The sequence below is a fragment of the Oryzias latipes genome, chromosome 4 (genome assembly GCF_002234675.1).
Source record: "Oryzias latipes chromosome 4, ASM223467v1".
NCBI classification, from domain to species: domain Eukaryota; kingdom Metazoa; phylum Chordata; class Actinopteri; order Beloniformes; family Adrianichthyidae; genus Oryzias; species Oryzias latipes.
In genome coordinates this window covers 19,505,151-19,514,739 of record NC_019862.2, presented here as the reverse complement: position 1 = coordinate 19,514,739, position 9,589 = coordinate 19,505,151, and the positions used below count along the sequence as shown (strand labels likewise).

Here is a 9,589-nt window from a genome sequence, read left to right as displayed (position 1 = left end):
TGGCAGAACCAGCTTCCCAGTAACAGGGAAAGGATTGCTTAAAATGATTTCACCTGTCAAGCAAGATCCCGCTGCGTGGAGTAGCATACAGCGCAGTGCAATGGCCACAAAGAGTTTAGAGTCAGCTCTGACAAATGGCCAGAACTGGCAGTGGATCAGCAGGCTCGGGGGCTGTCTGACTTATCACTCCACTAGCAGACACTAGTCCTTCCACTGGATTTGTCTGCAGGCGGCTGTACTTTTAGAGCTTTTTTTTCTCATCAGCACAAAAAAATGTGTGCCATCAACACGTTTTTTGCTATTTTAGATTAGCAAGTTTAATTTTTTTTGTTATTGTTGTAATTGCTATTCAGTCACTATAAGATACTTATCCTACTGAGTGATGCCATCTTAACATGTTTCAACACTTAGTAACTATTATACAATGGTCAAAGTTACATGAAAATCAAAATACATTGATTTATATAAGTGACGTTTTTAGGGTAACAGGGGAAAATTGACCTATCTAATTATAAGGAAACAACCCATAGCAAAGCAAAACTGAAGATGAGATCTCGTTTCTGTCACATTTACGTCTCCTAGACATAAATGAGAACTGTTTGAGACTAAACTGCTTTTCTCATTCTTCTCAAACATTTCTCCTGAGAAATAAGTCTCACAGTGAGCACTGTTTGAGATCTCAAAATTCTCTCACAACTGTCTCTTCTCCAGATCTCAATTGAGAGAAAAATGAGCCATATTATGTTGCGCTCAAGTATGTCTCAATTTGATATCCTTACTTCAAATCCCTATCTCAGTTACGTCTCAGTGAAAGACATAAATGGTTCTGTCTCTCGTTGCTCAATAATTTAGATCTTGTTTTAGCCTATTTTTTTATTGTCTCAGCAAAAAGAAAAATGAGAGTAGTACAAGCCCTAAAATGAGTCTTATGATGACACCATTACAGTTCATCTCGAGAAAATAATATTTTTTATTTTATTTATGTTCAACTTAAAAAAGTTGTTTATTGCTTACATATTTATATAACTTAATTACAATTTCAAGAAAAAAAAGTTAAATCATTAAGACGGTCATGTCCTCAAAAGACATATTTTTGAAACTTTTTAAAAAACATGAAATTTCAAGACAACGTTGCAGTGTCGATTTAATAAACTTTTTTTTGACTGCTTAGATAAACATAAATGAACAAGAATGTATGTTGGGTTAATGGTGCTAGGTTTAGTTAAACACAAACACACGCATGCACTGGCACACATGCATACACGCATAAGTGCATATACACACACTTATATATTGGTGGGTATAAAACATTTAACACATTGATGTCTGAACTAAATAAAGGACATTTGGGATCATATTTGGATCACCTTAAAGTGAACAAAAAATAGATCTTACATTTGAAACAAATAAAATACACAAATAAAAATAATCAAATAAATAAATCAACTTTAGGACGGTACAGATTTATGGGGTTCAGTTTGAGTTACTTTATCTTTGTCTTTAAAAATCCCCCTTCATGCAGCCTTACAAGCTGAAAATATTTTCTTTTTTCTTGATCTTAGTCTGCATCATATTGAACAAACAGAAGCCTGGAGTAACCCGATTTGAATTTTAAACTGTATCACAGCCTCACTTGACACAGATTTCTGATTGGTTGATCACAGTGGGAGGGAAAACTCTGTGGTTGACGTCACCAACGGGCCGGAATCTGCAAGCGGGAGAAGTGCAGAGAACGAGAGACTTTTGACGACCGTTTGTCGTATTTTTTCTGCGTTTTAACAATCCGTGGGATGAATCTCCAACATTTTTTTGCTTGTCTGGAAAAGATTCAAGTAAAATCTTTGAAGTTTGCACGGTAAGTTTGCGATTTCTTTCCTCCAACTCTGAACTCAGTTGAATGCTAAAGGTGTTTTAAGCTAGCTCCGCCAAATGCAGACGTCTGGGCTACTCGCGGTGGCTTTGGCTGTATAAGTAATTATTACATTTTACAAAGGTTTACTTGTGCTTTTTGTAATAAAAAATAGAGACATTGAAGAGTTATTTGCAGTGCAGAGTTTACAGGAGGAATGAGCCTCGATATTTTTCCAAACGCGTGAGTGCTAAGTAACTGTTGGAAGACATTTTGCTCTTCATTAAGTTAAGGGTCTGCATGGTTCATCCCATTCACAGTGTGACGACACCACAGACCATTTCCATTATTGCAAACTTCAAAATGTGCAGTTTCACTGTATGTTCAATTTTTACGCTGTATAAGCTTTTATCTTGTTTAAAAGATCATCTTGCAGACGTTTGGCCTGGCATGTCATCTTTTGAAACTGGTTATGGACATGTGTTTAAAGTAAAGTCATCATTAACTGCTCACATGTCTAGAACAGTGTTTTTCAACCAGTGTTAGTGTGCCGCGGCACACTAGTGTGCCGTGGGAGATGGTCAAGTGTGCCGTGGGAAATTGCCCTCATTAACTGATCTAAAAACATTTTCCATCTCCATGATTTCAGCTGTTCATCCAAACAGGCCCTGATAAAACACTGAGGAGTTAGGAATATAAAAGATCATAAAATACTTTTTCTTTGCGTTTATTTTATTTTATTAAAGACATTTTGATAAGGTACCGCGATTCAGCTGCACCATCGGCTGTATTTTGGAAACGTCCCGTCCCTTTAACTGTCTCCACCAATCATTCTTGAAGGCTTAATCACATGTCATCAGTCTGACCAATCAGAAGTGGTTAAAGTCTTCACTTCCTTGTCCCGAATTAGCTCGTAAAGTCGCTCAGTTCTAAAAAAAAAATAGCAGCTAAAGCTCGTCTTTAGCGGTGTACCTTTCCACAGAATCCGGTATCAGACCGTGGAACAAGAGAACAAAACAATGAAGCTCCGTAAAGCAATCTCCGGCCGTTTTATGCACTACATCTCCCATGATGCATTGGGTTGTGAGTGACAGCGCATACGGAGATCTGTTGTTAAACGTCTTGAAACCAACGAACACACATCAAACTGTTTTTAAATCTTCTAACTTAACTTTTATTGCATCTTTTAGAGAAAAAAACAGCTGTAGCTTCCAGCTTTTTCTGCTACAATTATCTCAAAAATGCATGTGAGATTGTGGAGGGGCTGTAGATCAATACAGACTATGAGTTTCTCCTTTTTTTTTTTTTTCATTTTTGGATGCTGGTGTGCCGCGGGATTTCTTTTAAGGTTAAAGTGTGCCGTGGCTCAGAAAAGGTTGAAAAACACTGGTCTAGAAAGCATAATCTGAAAATTTAAGTATGCATATTAGGGAAACATGTTCTCAGCCCTCTGTCAGTGGTGGAGATGTTTAGAGAGCACAGATGTAGCTAAGACAACAAATGTCAACACTGATATGTACGAGGATTTTAGTGAATCATAAATCATATTTAAAAACCTTTCCAGATCTTACTATGTGCTGTATAAAATGTGTGTACGTGATGTTTTTTTTCCCCCTCTCTGATTCAAGGTGATCTAAATTCTACACGTGAAAATGAGTGAATCAGAACCCATGTTCCTCCACACTGCCATTACGGAGGTCCTACCAGAGCCACAAAAGACATCCTGGAAGAACACTTGCAGTCCATTGGAATAAATGGAGTTGTATGAGGATCTACGATTCATAGAAGAGGCTGACTTGCTGCCAGCTTTGAGACCTGTTCAAGCCCGGAAACGTCTTGCTTTCTGGAAATTGAAATGTGAGTGTCAAACATTACAAATGAGTTTTTGTAATGCACGGAAGTGGATATGAATATGAATGGTAACACACTGACAGTACAGTATAAACTTAATACACTTATACTGTTTGTTTGTTTGTTTTTTGTTGCAGACCAAACGCCAGAGAACAGCACATCGTCATCTGTTGAGACCTCACCAACACAATCATCATCACTTTTGTTATAGTCACCGAGAAGTTTGTCATCCACATCTTCCAGAAGCCAAGGACTGTACGTACATTGACTGGGAGGACAGCTTTGAAATTCTATGGAGTAAGTTTTCTGAGGAATTTGTGCAGTCTTTGGAGAGTCTTTGGAAAGAGACCTGGCCCAAGACTAAGGAAGGAAATGGTTTGCACTCTTGTTGCAGAAATGATGAAAGCAAGACGTTTTTCCAAACTCTAAAAGGCTGCAGATGATGCGGGGAGAGCAGAGTGGCTGCTCAGAAGAGATGAGATGTTAAAGAGATGCGCTTTCTTCTGCTCTGCTACTTTAATGAGGAGGATGCCATGTTCTTGTAGAAGATGCAGACGAGGTCCAGCTGCAGCAGGTGCCGTTGACTCCAACTGTTATTGTATGTGGTAAGTAAAGTTTCCAGTGTTAAATTATTCTAAAGGTTTTGTCTTTGTACACTGTACATGAGTGACATGTTTACTTTATCCATTGTTCTGTCTTTAGGACAGTCTTGCTTTTCCCCAAGGAGGTTCATGCTCATTTGGAACCGCTCCATCGTACACAACAACATTGCAGCACTATGACTGATGTTCGGAAGCTACTTCTGCTTTAACAGTCATTATCCAACTGAGCTGGCTTCAACCCTGGAGTTTCTGCAAAGGTACATATTTATGAGTGCTGTCATGCGATTCATTTTTGGGTGTGGTTAGTTAATCATGACCTGCAGTTAATTATTCTAATTAATCTTTTATTAATCTAACTCAGGGCTGCTCATCCCTGGTCCTTGAGATCTACTAGCCTGCTTGTTTTCCAACTCTCACTGAATTGCTTGCTGCTGATTACCTGGACCAGGTGTGTTCATTCAGTCAGAATGTGGAGACATCTGGTTGAGCTGATCAACAGCTAGCAGGGCTTGGAGATCTGGAAAACAGTCAGGGTGATGGATCCCAAGGACCAGGAATGAGCAGCCCTGGCTAACCTAAAATTTAGCTTTGAAAATCCTTATTTTGGGGTAATTTGATTTAAATAGCAAGATTGTGTCACATTAAAAGAAATAAAATACAATTTAAAGGGTGGCTTTATGAAGTTTTCTAAGTATAACAGACTTTTTTCCAATCTTTACTTTTGTACCACTAAGGGATAATTCTTCAGTCTCAAACAGAACAAAGACCTAAGCCAAAGTGCTCTCATTTAAAAAACTAATGGAAATATTCTGAACAATCCAAAAAATATTGACCACAAAATTCTTAATCATAGCATAATATATATTCGTTGAAATATCTTATTCCACAGTTTGCTGTCTGACACGGTCAGCCCTCAGCGTCCCAATTAAGACAGGGGTATTATTTTTCCCTTGTTAAGAGCCCACCATGCAAAATGAGACTTTTGATCATTTCTTAAATGTTTGATCTGGACTGTATCATGAAAAATGAAATGAAACAGATTTGAACCTTATTTGTTAAATAGTTAATGCCCATAGTATGCTGCATTTAAATTTTTTTAACTGAAACAGATGTCCTCTCTAGCGACGTGTGGCTGCTTTTAGGGATGACAGAAACGTAATCTTATGGTAGCATTATGCAGCTGCTTTTATAAAACTACAGTTTGCTTCTAGCTTGAAGTGTTATCTTTGTTTGTTATGTGCGGTCTATTATCAATTTACTCATGCCAGATTTTAATGTTCTTGTCTTACAGCTGATGTCCTAAGATGTGCCACTCTACCTGGTTGGGAACAAATTGAAGAGGCCAAGCTCAAGAAAGCCTTTGTCAGCAAATGTAGGGCAGAGCAGGTTCTAAGGCCACTGCTATGATCTACAGTATGCGGACTGGTTTCTCTTCCATCTTTTTTCTTATTTTTAATCTTAATTTTGTTCTCAAATTGGTTCATGGATTTGATAGTCTGCAAGTTTCAGAGAATGTTTTTATGTTTATGTTTTTATAATGTTGTTTTTTTTCAGTGTGTTGTTTAAAATCTGGAAGTATTCATGACCAGCATGTCAACCAGATTGAGTACGCCACGGTTCATGTACTTAATGCATTTAATATTTTAAAAAGTGTCTAATACTGCTACCACAATTCAAATGCTGTACTGATGATGGTGCTGCCCAAATAAAGTGTAAAGCATTTACATTTCTAGTATTGTTTTTACTGTTACTGTATATCAGTGGTCTCCCATCCTGGTCCTTGAAGGTCACTGTTCTGGATGTTTTAGCTGTTTTCCTGCTCCAACAGATCTGCTGCAGTGGTTGAATTGCCTCCTCAAGTTCTGCAGGAGGTGGTTAATCACCTGTTGATTCACATCTGGGGAGCAAAGAAACATCTAAACCCTACTGGATGGTGGCCCTTGAGGACCAGGATTGGCGACCATTGCTATAAAAATAAATTCTCTTTTCTTTCTCAAATATATCTCAAATATCATTCTCATTAACGGCTTTGGTTAGACATTCAAGAGAAATGATTAAGACATGAAAGAGACATCAGACAGACAACGATGAGATCTCTTTTAGGACTCATTCTTCTCAGATTTGTCTCATGAACGTCTTAAGGCCCGTACACACCGGGACGAATATTCGCCAGGCGTTATTCGCCAGCGTTTTTCGCCACGTTTTTTGTGTTCACACCCAGGCGATTTTCGCTGACGATGAGTGGAGTGAACATGCAATTTCATTCCCTGACATTAGATGGCGCTTAATGTAAAACCGAAATACTCCTGTACACAAGGTGGCGCTGCGCAACTTTACGCTTCTTAAAGTCGCTTTTCACTCAGAAGAAGAGAGCAAGTATTTACACGCTTGTCAGAATCAAACAAAGAAAACATGAATATTTCAAGCACCAGTAGCTCCAACTGGTGCTTGGTTCGGGGATGTTTTAGAATGTCCGTCATTATTGCTTCGCGGCTGTGTAGACGCTACTTGGCGTCTATCTTCTTCGCTGGTATGTGTGCTCAGCAAGGCAGTTTTGTTTGAGCGCCCCCAAGTTGTGTTTTACTGTAACTTCAGAAGCTCCAGACACGTGAGCAAAAGCGCCGTTCTCATTGGTCGAGTAGATTTCGACGCGACGCGTCGAAAAAAAAAAACGAACCCGAGGCGTTTTTTTTTTTTGACGCTTTAACGCCTGGCGTTTTTTCGCGTCGGTGTGCACACTCTCATTGGGGCCCTTTGTTTAGTCACGAGGCGTTAAACGTCGGCGAAAATCGCCGGCGAAATTCGTCCCGGTGTGAACAGGCCTTTAGGTTCGTCTCTCCCACTTCTTAATTATTGCTCAAACCGTTATCTCAACTCAACCTCATTTGTCTCAGTGATGTCTTTTCTCATTATAGCTTAACTCTTGCTCCTAAGGGACCCTTAGGAGCAAGAGTTAAGAAGCATATGATCACAGAATGATACGAATATGAGACGCTCAAACTGATCTCAAGAGACGAGATCAAGCAACATATGAGCAACAGATTTTTCCTATGGGAAGTTGAAAGAGGCAAGGCCACAAAAAAGGACAAATACATGTCTATTAGAATGTGGTAATTTTATGACAAACATGCATTAATTCAAAATATTATTGGTTGTATGCTATGATATTAGAAACAAGTGTGGCACATAGATTTTTTTAATGAACATTCTCAAAACTTCACAGTGATGATTTAATGTTGAAATTATTTTATTTTGAGTTAACACGTTATATAAATAAATATTTTGTTAATCACCCAATTATTTTATAAGAAAAAATAGTTCCACACAGTTACCTGTTGCGCAGGGAAGGCAATTAGTGAGACACACCCTGCCTTCACCATGCGGCCAATGCCCCTCCCTTTTCAGTTAAAGTGAGCAGTCTGAGCAGGTGAGTTGTATTAGATTCTTAATGATGTAAAAGGAAATGATGGAATTGACAGGAACCTTGCTAGAGAATCATTTATGTTTATTTTTAACTTTCTTTTTAAGTGTTTTTTGTTGCCAGTTTTGAGCACACTTTTTTCCTTGGATCATGTAGGGAGCTGCACTTGTGCTGTCCACTGATGCTTTCTTTTTTGCTCTGTTTTAAAGGCATGATTAAAGATGCATTGACCAGAGTTGAGTCCCGCCCTCATTATTGTGCATCCGCGGCCAAACTGAACCCGTTACACAAGTACAGGATAGTATAATAGAGTATTAGGGCCAGTTTACAAACAAGACTTTTTATTTTTCTTTTTTTTTAATTACTACTTAATATTCGTAAATTTACAAGAAAAAGTTGTAACTGTTGATTGACAAGTAAATCTTTAACTATGTTTATGACTTTTTTTTTTATTCGAGTGTTAAATTTGTAAATTAATTAATTAAAATGTCATCAATTTATGACTTTAAAGCATGTATAATTACAAGAAAAAAAGACATGCATTTAAGAGAAAAAACGAATAGATGAATGAGAAAAAAACAGCAAAGATGTCTGTGTATCTGAGCCATGCTTGAAGATGAAAGACGTGGAACATTTTGTGAAGCTTTATGTCTGGATAGGTTTAGAAAACAAAGAAATTCAGAGATCAAGATCAGGCTGGATGAAGAATTTGATGAGACCACCGTAGACCGCAAAACCGTATTCACCCTTGAGATTTTGACCCCAAAAAATTAGCACAAGAACATTGAAAATAATATGTTGAATAACGGGGCCTCTTCAGGCGGAAGAATCACGCAGACTTGGAAGAGATCTTGTCTTTTGTAGAGGAAAAAAGAATTGGAAGTGGATAGCTGCAGGGATACCGACGGTTTCATCAACAGGCTACAGAGACCCTGCAAGCCACCCATCAATGAATAAAACATTAATAAGCTGTGAATCAAAGGAAGGCGCTTCCAAACATTTGTAACATTATCAATAAAAAATCAGTTTTTACCTGTTCACACGATCACGACACAGTTTGACCAAATTGAGTTGTACACGAAGTTGGTCTGCTGCTGCACATGGCGTTCACATACTGGATTGTATGTTCAGTTCCACTGTATTCTCGCAATATTACTTTTTTTTTTTTTTTCATGTAGTCCTAATCTAAAAAATGTTCAAGAAAAAAAATTCTAATTTACAAGTTATTTCTTGTCAATTTACTACTTTAATCTCGTAATATTACTTTTATTTATTTTTGGTGGGCCTAATACTCCGTCGTACTCTTTAATGCACTGTTAAAATAGCACCAAGATCCAAAAAAAGGTAATAAACAGATTGTAGTGCTCACATTCAATCTGCGTGTAATTCGGTAGAAATGAGACGTTTATAGCTGAATTCTTTCTTTCTGAATTAAATGTGTTACTTTTCAAAGTAATAACCATGGATCAGGGTTGCAAGGTGTTAAACTGCCTGTTTCTTTTTTAATTTCATGCTAACTAATGTACATTTGAAGCTATCAAGAGCGCAATCTTTACAAGAAAACACTTTCAGCGGTTTTCCAGAAATAACCTTGTCTGCTGTGTCTGTTTACTTTTTTCATTTCTTGCTAACTAAATGTTATAATCAACATTAAGAGGCATAATGTTTACCTGGAATTGCTAATGATTATTTTCTATATAATAACACAAGACATCCGCCCAGACGGAAAATGTCTATTTGCATTTAACAAATATAATTTTCAAGCATGTACAGTGTATGTGTAGCACTTGTGTCAACTTAACCAGCAAAAGCTACACAAAGTTACTAGGTCCTATTTACGAAGAGAAGAAAAAAAACAACAATGTG

At 37.7% G+C, this 9,589-nt stretch overlaps 1 long non-coding RNA gene across 1 annotated transcript; it reads left to right on the top strand.

The window, feature by feature from the left end:
• The first annotated feature begins 1,411 nt into the window (after window positions 1-1,411).
• LOC105357178 lies at window positions 1,412-6,028 on the top strand. The gene is made up of 6 exons (XR_002873189.1): window positions 1,412-1,855; window positions 3,478-3,706; window positions 3,838-3,997; window positions 4,095-4,305; window positions 4,403-4,559; window positions 5,594-6,028. It is a non-coding gene; the product is annotated as an uncharacterized LOC105357178 (long non-coding RNA).
• The last annotated feature ends 3,561 nt before the right edge of the window (window positions 6,029-9,589 follow it).